This window comes from Equus przewalskii, chromosome 3, assembly GCF_037783145.1.
Source record: "Equus przewalskii isolate Varuska chromosome 3, EquPr2, whole genome shotgun sequence".
In the NCBI taxonomy this organism is placed as follows: domain Eukaryota; kingdom Metazoa; phylum Chordata; class Mammalia; order Perissodactyla; family Equidae; genus Equus; species Equus przewalskii.
In genome coordinates this window covers 15,131,837-15,143,242 of record NC_091833.1, presented here as the reverse complement: position 1 = coordinate 15,143,242, position 11,406 = coordinate 15,131,837, and positions in this window count along the sequence as shown.

The window sequence follows — 11,406 nt, the reverse complement described above, 5'->3', positions numbered from 1 at the left end:
TATAATGCCTTTTTTAGTCAGATCACATGTTGGTTAATTTTGTATGTTAACTTGACTGGGCTACAATGCCCGGATAACTAAACATTAAGCATTTTTTCAGAGTGTGTTTGTGAGAGTGTTTCCAGAAGAGATTAGCATTTCAAAGGGTTGACTGAGTAAAGCAGATGGCCCTCCCCAGGCGGGGTGGGTTTCATCTAGTCCATTGAAGGCCTGAATAGAACTAAATGGTGGAGGAAGGCTGAATTTGCTCTCTGACTGAGTATATGAGCTGGGACATTGGTCTTTTCCTGACCTCCAACTGGGACTTACACCATCAGCGCTCTTGGCTCTCAAGCTTTCAGAGTCAGACTGGAATCCACACCACCTATTCTCTGGCTCTCATGTCTTTGAACTATACCACTAGCTTTCCTGGGTCTCCAGCTCATAGATTGTGGAATTTTCAGCCCCCATAATCACATGAGCCAACACCTTCTAATAAGTCTGTCTGTCTCTCTCTGTATATATAAACCCTATTCATTCGGTTTCTCTGGAGAATCATGACTAATACTGATGGTAAACTAAGAAAATTATGCCAAAGGTCATTATGGAAGAACAAAACATGTTGCAGTGAAACATCTTTCATTTGCATAGTTCCAATTGCTTTAGAATCAGGGACAATTTCTCCAGGGATGGCTGCTTGACAGCAAGTGGCTGAGTCGCTAAAAGGTTACATGATCACTTTTCTAAGTAAACAATGGGATGTCTGTTCATCTAGAAAGTACGCAGATCCCATTGAAAGGAATGCCTTAACTCCCATCCACCAGACAAACAATTCAGTCTTAAATGTCAAATCAAAACATCACACTTCTATGAAATTTTCCTTAATCCCTTAGGCAGAGAATGTTCACAACTTCCTCTGTGCTCTCAAAAACACTTGTACACTTAGTTTCATTATACTATGTAGTACAATGTATTACACTGTATAGTTTAATTTTGTATTTGCATATCCACTGGTTCCACTAACATCTTGTGATTTCAGTGTGTTTTCATCATTCCTTATCTCTGTATATTCAGAAGCTTCACATAAAAATAGGTAGTCAGCAAAAAAAATTGCTTTTTAAATGAATGAATCAATCAATACAGGCTCTCAGAAACGCCTTGTAAGAATTATTTTTTAACTTTTTATTTGGGAATAATTATAGACTCATAAGAAATTGCAAAGACAATATAGAAAGTATCTCTGTACCCATCACTCAGCTTCCCCTAATGGTAACAACTTATATCACTATTGCACATTGTCAAAACAAGAAAACTGATATTGGCACAATACAATTAACGAGATCTCACTTGGATTTCACTTGTTTTCGCATGCTCTGATTTTTCTTTCTCTGTTCCTTTTTTGATGTCTGTGTGTACAATTCTATGAGATTTTATCACTTGAGTAGATTTTTACAACAGAGACACAGAAATGTTCTGTCACCACAAAGGAACCTCCTCGTGCTATCCCTTTATAGCCACACTTTCCTCCTCTTCCCTAAACCCTGATAACCACCAATCTGTTCCCCATCTCTGTAACTTTGCTATTTCAAGAATGTTAAATAAACAGAATCATACAGCATGTAACCTTTTAAGATTGGCATTTTTCACTCAGCATTATGCCCTTGAAATCCATTCAACATGTTCCATTTATCTATCTTTTTTCTTTTTATTACTGAGTAATATTCCATCGTATGGATGTACCATAGTGTATTTGGCCAGACTCCTAAGACTTTTAGTAGATATTTCAAATTTTTTCCATCATTCCCATTTAATGCTTATACTTCCCACAGACAACACAGTTACTTTTGCCCCCAGTATTCTTTCTGTAAGTATTTATAATAGAGTTCTTCTCTATAAGCCATTTCCCTTAATCCAAAGTGCTTACTGTGCCAGAGAAGAGTGACTAGACATCTAACTTGGTGCTTCAGCTTTCTCCGACTAGGCATTAGCGAGAACTCCTTCCCAGCAGTGAGGACATAAGGGTCCAGGTTCACAGTAGGCAATTTTGGTAAATGTTCCTAATTCACTCTACTCTCCTTAGGCACTTTAATCTTTTACTCCAGGGTTTTTTTGGCAACACACTTTTAGATGCTATCAGAAAGAATTTCTTTTTTCTAAACCATGAATAACAATGAGTCTGAGAGTTTGCTCTTTGGGGGGAAATATTTTTAAAGGAAAATCCATGATATTTGATACAGCTATTGCAAGAACTGAATTTAACAAATCAATATATACTTACAGTTTCACTAAAGATGGGGGTTGGGGGCAGAAATGCTTCTTGTGTAAGTGGAAAAAGCATCGACAGTATTTTCTTACTCTGAGCGGTGGGGTTGGCATTTTTTCAGTAACATAATGACTCAAACACACAAAGGAATCCCCATGATGCTAAATAAGAATCATTTTGTGGTTTTTTTTTTCCCCCTTTCACACTGAGATTAGGGCAAAGAGTACAAAAAAGTAATGAGAATCTAACTCAGTAAAAGCAAATTTCTTTCTCTGTTTGGAGTACAAAGAGAGACACGTCCCAAGGACTTTCGTGTATGTTCTGGAAGGAATGCCTGCTTCCAGAAACCGCAAACTTAACCTTCTCAAAATTTCACTTGCCTGAATTATCAAAGCTCAATCTTGTTCTTTTGTTACTTAATAGATCTCCCACAGAACTCAAATGCCCTTAGCACAGACCCTGGAGCTGAGGGTGGAGGCAGCCCGGAGGTGAGTGAGGAGGAAGCCAATGGATTTCACGTTTCTTATAACCAGTTTCTTTCAAGTGCTTCTTCAGGGACTGCCTGATCCTTTCACAATGCTTCTGCCCCTGATCAAGGAAAAGAAATGTGATCTCACAGTCTCCTTGTAGCTCTCCTTCACAGAAATGATTCTCTTGTACTGAAACCGAAACGAATTCTAGGGCATGGCTGAAAAGTAAGCATTCTTGGCCTGTTTTCAATTTCACCAGTCCCCAGCCATGACTGGAAATTGTTAGGCAGCCTTTCTCATGGTTTCTTTCTGTTTTTACTACTTCAGTTTCCTTTATAGGAATCATTTTTCACTGCAGCAAAAAAAGTGAGGGGAGAGAAAGGTAACAGAGTGCCAGGGAATATAAAAATATTTGGTCTCTCCTGAGTCCTCTGACTCAGGTCATTAGTTGGGGCATTTCTAGACTGGATTTTTGGCTGGAATGGGATTTTAAAGATTAGAGAAACTGAAAACAGCCCTCATGCTGATCATCAGCATTTAACTAGGAGCAGAAGTGTGCACCGCCTCCAAGAATGTTAGGGGAGATTTCCAGAAGGATCTCGCCCAAGAAGCTCTCACTTGTGGTCTCCAATTTTTAAGTTTGAGTTCAAGAGTAAAATAGATATGTTATATTCTCTTGATTCCTGTGAAATACTTTCTATTCCACAATAGGATAGGATAGGATAGGGAAAAAATCATGGGATTTTCCAACTCTCGGTGCATGGCGAGCAGAAATTTGACTTAGTGGAAAGAACTGGGTTTTGAAGACAGACAAGCCTGACTGTACTTTCTCACTTTGTTATGCGTCAGCTTTTGGTTTTTGGAGAAGCCCATTAGCCTTCTGATATGGAACACTACAATGCTGTATTTCTCATAAAGCTCCTGTGGTGTTATAATGTGTATGGAATATCCAGCCCAGTGCTTGTCACGTGGCGTTCAAAAATATCTAATTTCTTAACAGAAAAACTTAGATTTAGTATAGGTCTTAAAAATCGTTGACTCAAGCTCCCTCCATATACAAAGAGGAAATCAATACCGAGAGACATGAATTTACTAACACAGAAGGCTAGTATTAGAGATCTTCTGATGTCCTGGTAGCTATGTATAGAATGGTTTTGACTTACACTCATAACTTCTGTGTGTATACTTTTACATAGTTAAAGTACATAGATATTCAGTACTTGTAATAAACAGTTTTGGAGTAAATTTGGCATATATCTAATAATACAAAGCCATAAACACAGGTAAAGGATAATGGATACTCAAATGAAAATAAAACAGATTCTGCAAATCCAAACAACAGATTGAATTCAATATGAAGATATAACATGAGTTCACTTATTTTTATCATCCTCAGCATACATCTGACTTTGTTACCCAATAAATGTTATGCTAGGACTATTATGTAACATCCCTGAATTCAGCTGTTTTTCCAGCAGATGACATTAAAACGCCTTCAACCACCCTTAAGATAACATAACAAATGAGTTTCACTTCCTTAGGATTTCTGGCAATGATTGAAAACTTATTTAACATATGTCTACAAAGAGAAGCCACAGAAGAGGACAGAAAAATGATTATTCAACTTATTAAGTGTGTTCCTAAACTTCCCTCAGAATGATTGGACTGACAGTTCCCACTGAATGACTTATAGCCCATGGTCTGTGACCTCTATGGATGAGAGATGAGAAGGACAAAGATGGGTGTAAAAATGTACAAAGTTTGAAGGAGATATAAATGTTCACTCATGTCTGGTATTAAAGATATGATTTAACCTTTGAAAATATATCAACGACATGATACACAACCTCTTCTATCTCCCCTAAGTCATATTACTGAAACAAAATAGGACTTGAGCCTTACAGATAGCTTTTACAACAACTTAAGTAGACTGATGCTCAGGAGATTCTTTTTTTTATCCTCTTAACAAATTTTTAAGTATATGGTACAATATGGTTAACTATATGCACATTGTTATACAGCAGATGTCTAGAACGTTTTCATCTTGCATGACTGAAAACCTACACCCATTGAACAGCAACGCCTCCTCTCTCCCTCCCCCAAGCCCCTGGCAACCACCAATCTCCTTTCTGCTTCTAAGAATTTGACTGCTTTGACACCTTATCTACGTAGAATCATGCAGCATCCAAAAGAATTGAGGTCAGGGTCTCAGATGGATATTTGTACTCCCATGTTCATGGTACCATTATTGTATGCAAGAGATGGACACAACCTAAATGTCCATCAATGAATTAATGCATAAAGAAAATATGGTGTGTACGTGCAATGGAGTTATATTCAGCTTTAAAAGGAAGGAAATCCTGTCATGTGTTACAACACAGATGAAGCTTGAAGAAATTATGTGAAGTGAAAGAAGCCAATCACAGCAGGACAAATACTACAAGAGATTCTTTACATGCTATATTTTAGAATCATCATCTACTTTTCCTTGTGAAAGTAATGATCTGTTTTCAAGATAAACCAGTGTTACACTCATTTGGACAGCAAAACCCAAAGACTGTATGTCATTAATTAAAACAGAGTTTTGTTCAGAGTAATTATCTAAACATTTCGCACGAAGGGTTTGAGATTAACTCCTTATGGAAAATATAAAAATTGGCAGAAAATCTGGTCTGTGTTTGACTAATGTTATACAATCTAAACAAGAACTTTTGCTCTTTGGGCCTCAATTTTCCTATTGGCAGAAAAAAAAAAGAGTGGAGCTTTTGAATCTCTAAATGGATCTTGACAGTTCTATAAGTTTATGGATGTCAACCTGGTATGGAGGTACAAGATTTTCCAAAGGATTTGGAGTCAGATAGCCTGGGTCTGAATTTTAACTACATCACTAAATATTCAGAGAACATGAATGATTCAGCATGAAGGCATATTTGTCCCAAGTCTAACCTCTTTTGTGGAACCCACCTACCACCTGAATCCTTTCACCTCCCTCCTGAGCTCTGTTCCTCAGAACTCACTGTGTATCTCAAGTAAACTGGATCCTTCCTCTATTGTCACCAAATACCTCCAAAATGCCAGTGACTCTCTAATCCCTCCATGGATTTCTCTGTAAGCTAGTCCACATGATTTCTCCCATAACCCTACTCTGTCCTGGCAAACACTATTCAAACTCTTGCATTCATTCAAGTTGTGAGCAACCTTTTGGCAGGGATCTATCTAATTATTCTCTCTTCTGCATAGCACAGTGCTTTCAGCATCCAAGCTGCTCAGCAATATCTGAAGAATTCTGTTTTCTTTAGTGGGGCTGGGGTGCCGCCAGTGGAGTCCTCAACATACTGGTGTCCAGCACTGCACTCCTTAAAACAGGTGTCATTATTTTTCATTAATCCTATTCAATCGCACATATGGAAATTGAAGCTTAGAGAGATTTGTTCAAAGTCACACAATTACCAAGTGGGTATGAATGCAAGTGAGGCTTCATGCTTGTCACATTGCTCCTCTTTGTCTCAAAAGCCCACATGCAATGAAAGGGCACTTCAGGATATTTATCAACGTCATGGGAGAAGTGGCAATAAAAGCTTTAAGAGTCTGTCCTTACAATGCATTTGCACACTTCCTCCCATACAAGTGGACATTCAAATGGCCTGTTCTTCCTATCCTATGATTCATGAGCTGCCACGTGAAAAGGGGTTGGAATCTCTGCAAAAATGTTCGAGAGATATTCATAGATTTTGTGATCCTTTTAGAATATTTCTCCAGATTTATTTTGCCTTCTCTGAGCACAAAGAATGAGTTCCACATTGTCTCCTCTTAGAATAAAACTAAAAAATATTTTTTCCTGATGCTGCTCAGCCTTCCCACACTCTGCTCTTTGATGCTGGCTCTATTGTGGACTTCGTGGAATTTAAGGCAAATGAAATCTTGTCTCATCTCCTTCCTGCCTCCACCAAGTTTCTTGTAAACTAGACTAAAGCAAAGGAAGATGACTCTTTTGTTTTCCACAACTAATGTGGACTGTGATTCAAGATGTATGCTATTCTTTTAGAAGAGTCAAAATAGGTTATTTTATCTACTATAAGGGTTGGGAAAACCAATATTCATGGGAAATAATTATAATTTTTAAGCATATTCTATGTTCCAGGTTCTGTTATAGGTGCTTTATATATATTTTTTCCTTTCAGTGTTCAACACAAGCCTGTAATTATTAGTAGTGACATTTTACAATAAAACGATTGAAGATTCCAGTGATAACTACCACAAAACTAGTCAGCGGTAAGTCAGGACATAGATTCAAATTGATCTGCATAAAATCTAGTTCCCTTCAATGACATTTCACTGAGCAATTCATGTGAGTGTCCAGAAACTCTTGTAGCCTCATAATAAAGCAGGAGAAAGAACATACACTCAAGAATGCAATGTAGAAAACAAACTGCCCAGTTTTTAAAGTATTTCAAATTTTTAAATTTCTTGATATACTGTTTCAAAAATACATTACTTAATGGGTAGCAAAGTTAATCTCTTTGATTAAAATATTTCATATTTAAAAGAAAAAATGCAATGTTGCATAGTAGCATCATATGGGGAGGGAAAGCAGAGTTTGAAGCCAGATTACAGGGATTCAAATCCCACCTCCATTATTTACTATCTATGTAACATTAGTCAAGTCACTAAACTTTTCTTTGCTTCAGTTTTCTCATTTGTAAAATAGGGACAGTGAGAGTACCTACCTCTTTGGTAATTATGAGGGTTAAATGAACAATAGAGAGTACAGTACAGTAAATATTCTGTTTGCTCTCATGCCATACCCCAGGCACTCCCTGTGCAAGAGGTCATCTCACTGTTGAGTTTCAAGAAAAGATGTAAAACCTTGAATTGAAGAAACAAGAGTCAACACTCTAGATCCTGCTGTACGCATATATACACACAATCAGATTAACAGGAAGCAATAGAACATGTCTATACTGTCTTTTGTTGGACCTCTATTCTGATGGTTGGCTTACAAGGATAGAAGGATAAATTTAGAGATGAGAATATGTGTATATATATAAATTTGGTTGGAGAATTTTGGATAGGTATATGGTTCTCACCATCACTGTAGGTGTGTGAAATAACTCCCAGGCTCTAAACAATATACAAGCCAGATTCTGAATTCTGGAAGGAGGAGTTTCTTTCAAAATACTTTCTTTACTTCTCTGAGTTTCTGGAAATCTTAAGTAATCTGGCATCTTGTCATATCTTGAAGGTCGGGCTGACAGCAATGGACAAGCTCAATTTCTTTCTGATTTCCCAAGGAGACTCACTGAGGTACTTTATTTTTAGTGTGTGATTAGGTCCCTCACATTAATAACAGAATACAGACCATCTGCAATTCTGATTATTAGTCTGTCTTAGAAAAACAAGGGGGATTTATTTAAGTAGTATTGAAGAGCTAATTTGAAATTCAATAGCAGTTCATTTTTTCCAGGTTGTACACTATATTAGGAAGCACTGAATTTGAAATCAGCCTGGATCCTTAATGCACAGGGGAAAAAACTCCAAGAAACTACCGATAAGCAGCTTAAAATATAAAAAAAGAAATATCTTAATTATAATTAAATAGATATTATTTCCTGAGATTCCATCAACTGACTTAAGGTTACACTCTTTCCTTCGAGAACACTCGAGCAGATGCACATCTGTAAATATTGATGAGGATGCAGTGGAAAGAGTACTGATTCTACAATCAGACCAACGTAAGTTCAAATCCCAGGGTTGCCTTTTACTTACAGCCAGACCTTGGAAGACTTATTCATTTAACCTCTCTTATTCTCAGTTTACTCACTTGTAAAAATGAGAAAAAGAACTTTAGGCTTACAGGTAATTTTTCACCTTTATAGCCATCATTCACTTCTTGGCCCACTCTTGCCTCTTATAGTGTCCTTAGGTGTGTTTGTGTGCGTATAACTATTCTTTAAGACTGAAGGATTTATGGTATCACGTACATAGATTTGATGTAAGAATTCAAAGATATGATATCTGAAAAAACTCTTGTACTTGATGAGGAATATGATATGCTGATCAAGAGAGAAGGATGTAGAAAAATTAAGGTTTTTTTTTTATAATAAGGCAGAAAACTTAGAAACAGGGCATGATCTTAGTACAGTTCAGTCCATAAATTTACTTTATTATCCAGAGATAAATTACTTGGTTTCTGGGAAATACACATTCTGAGAGTTTTGTTATATGACCATGCATGGAATGCATTCTATTTTATAGGTATACAAATAAACAAAATCTCTGGAGACTGAAACTTGATAAATTGGAAAATAGAGAAGAGCCAGTTTGGGTATCCTTTCTAACACAAAAAAGAAGTACCACACTGAAATTTTGGAGGAGTCTGCATGGGAAGAAAATTAAATCTTATGTGGAAAAGGTCCGTTAGATGATCTCCATCTCTCTACTTTCTCCCATTGGACTTACTGCATCCCATGAAAATATTCCAAGAATTCATGGATGCCTCTGGGCTGATGACCCTACTTGCTAGCATTGATGTGGCGGGAAAACCTGGGCAAAGAGTTGTGGAGCCAGTCCTTTAGGAGACTTCCTGGATTTGATGGAGTTTGATGGAGAATAGAGAGCCTACTGCTTCGGTAGATCTCCCTGCACTTGACTAGCAATAGAGAGGACTCAGCCATGCCCCAAGTACTTGGAGTAGGGAGAGTCTAGCACCCACTATGGGACGTAGTAAGAATTCCTCTTCTTGTGTTTATTTGTGCTGATTGAGAAGTGGGCTTGGGCTCCATCAAAGATCTTTTCAGTGAGAAAGAAGAAGGAAGAGGATGGAAGGACTGTTTTGGATGGGCTACAAGGACAACAGTCATCCAAACAAAAGTGACAATGCTTCTGACACCCCTTTGCCTAACAGTACTTTATTATATTTGCCTTTTAGAGTCAATTATATATTAAGCGTCTTTTACCCCTTAGCTGAGTAAACCTTCTTTTTATTTAAATCCTTCCAGAAATATTGCAGGAAGTAGCCAATTCTACCTGATCCCTTGAGTTATTTTTTGTAGTAAGTTTTGAAGCCCAACATGCCCAACACACCTCTTTCTTGCCCTTTTTCTTTTCACTTTATTAAAAAAGGAAGATTGAAATTTTCCCTGATTCTACGTTACTTAATACTTATTAGCTTGTCAGCAATTCTTCCTCTTTAAAAGTACTGCATTTCGATTTATTCCTGGAGGCTCTGCTACCTAAGAGAAAATATTTGCAAGAGCACTATGAGACCTGACTCCCAATTTTTATTCTCAATTGCTACTATTCATATATTTTTCAGTCAGGGCTGATAGAAACAACCATTATTAATCTATGCATTAATCCAGATCATGTTACCTATTGACAGCTCTAGAAATTTTTCTCATGTGAACTCCCTTGACTCCATTGGAACATTTAATGATGACTATTGAATTATGATTCATTTTAATTCTTCCAAGTAGGTATAATGGAATTTATTTAAATAAAATTATAGTCTATCTCTCTATTTAGATGTTCACTATGTTTTAACTTCTCTAAATTCTGGTTATTCTCATGGGATAATAAATTACAGAGGAAGAAAAAAAGATTAGTAACAGATGAAAGAAAAGAAGACAAGAAAGAAAATAATAAGACCAATACTGATAACAGGCAACAATTGCAAAGCATCTACTGTGTATCAAGCATTTGGTTAAACATTCTATCTTCAATACCTGATTTAATCCTCACAAATAGCATATGAACTAGAAACAGCAATTTTATTCCTATGTTACCAATGAGGAGACTGAGATCAGGGAGGTTAAGTGACAACCTACTCAAGATCTTAATAGCAATGTAATACACGCGTGTGCAATGTACAGGAGTGGGTGGACCCGGGCATCAGTCAGGAATCTATAATTTGTGGCATGTCACAGCAGGTGTTTTTAACCTTTACCTTGGATTCTGAGCTTTATCTGGCTCTTTATATGACTCATTCAAGATTTCAATCCTGGGGAGAAGCATCCACTCTCCAGATACTGTGGAAACTTTCTTCCTATGGCATGTTTAGGGCTTAGCAAAACAAAGAATGTTCCAAGAAACACTAAACTGGGTTACAGTGAGTTCCTAGAGGATTGTCTACATTAAGTGATTTTTGTACAAATACGGAATAATATTTTTATTTGATCCAAAAGCTTTGAGTTTTATATATGCTCATACAGACACTGACTGAGATTGAAATTACCATTAGTTAATGATTTTAACAACATTGGTCTAGAAAGTACTGTTTATTTTTGTTGTGGAAGAAAAAAATGCCAATAAGTTTTGTGTTGAAAATCCTATTGATGATAATTATTTCAGTAAAATAATGACAGAATCCAAATCACTAGTGTCCGTCATCAAATAATATGCTTAGATGTTTTGCATAACTTAGAATAAATTTCTACCACACAATACTTTTTATAAAAGAAACAGATATTCTTTAAGCTTTTAAATAAACCCTGATCATTTGCATCCACTCCATTATGTCATGTCACATTACACCATATTAAAAGCTTGGCCAATCCTGTGTTAAAGTCAATAAATAGTGGGTATATTATTCTCAGCTAGAGTATGTGTGTAAAGCTTTAGGTTCAAAACAAGATTCTGGAAGTCAATGACAAGGACTGTGTCTTAATTGTTTCTGTGCCATCAAAGCACTGAAAA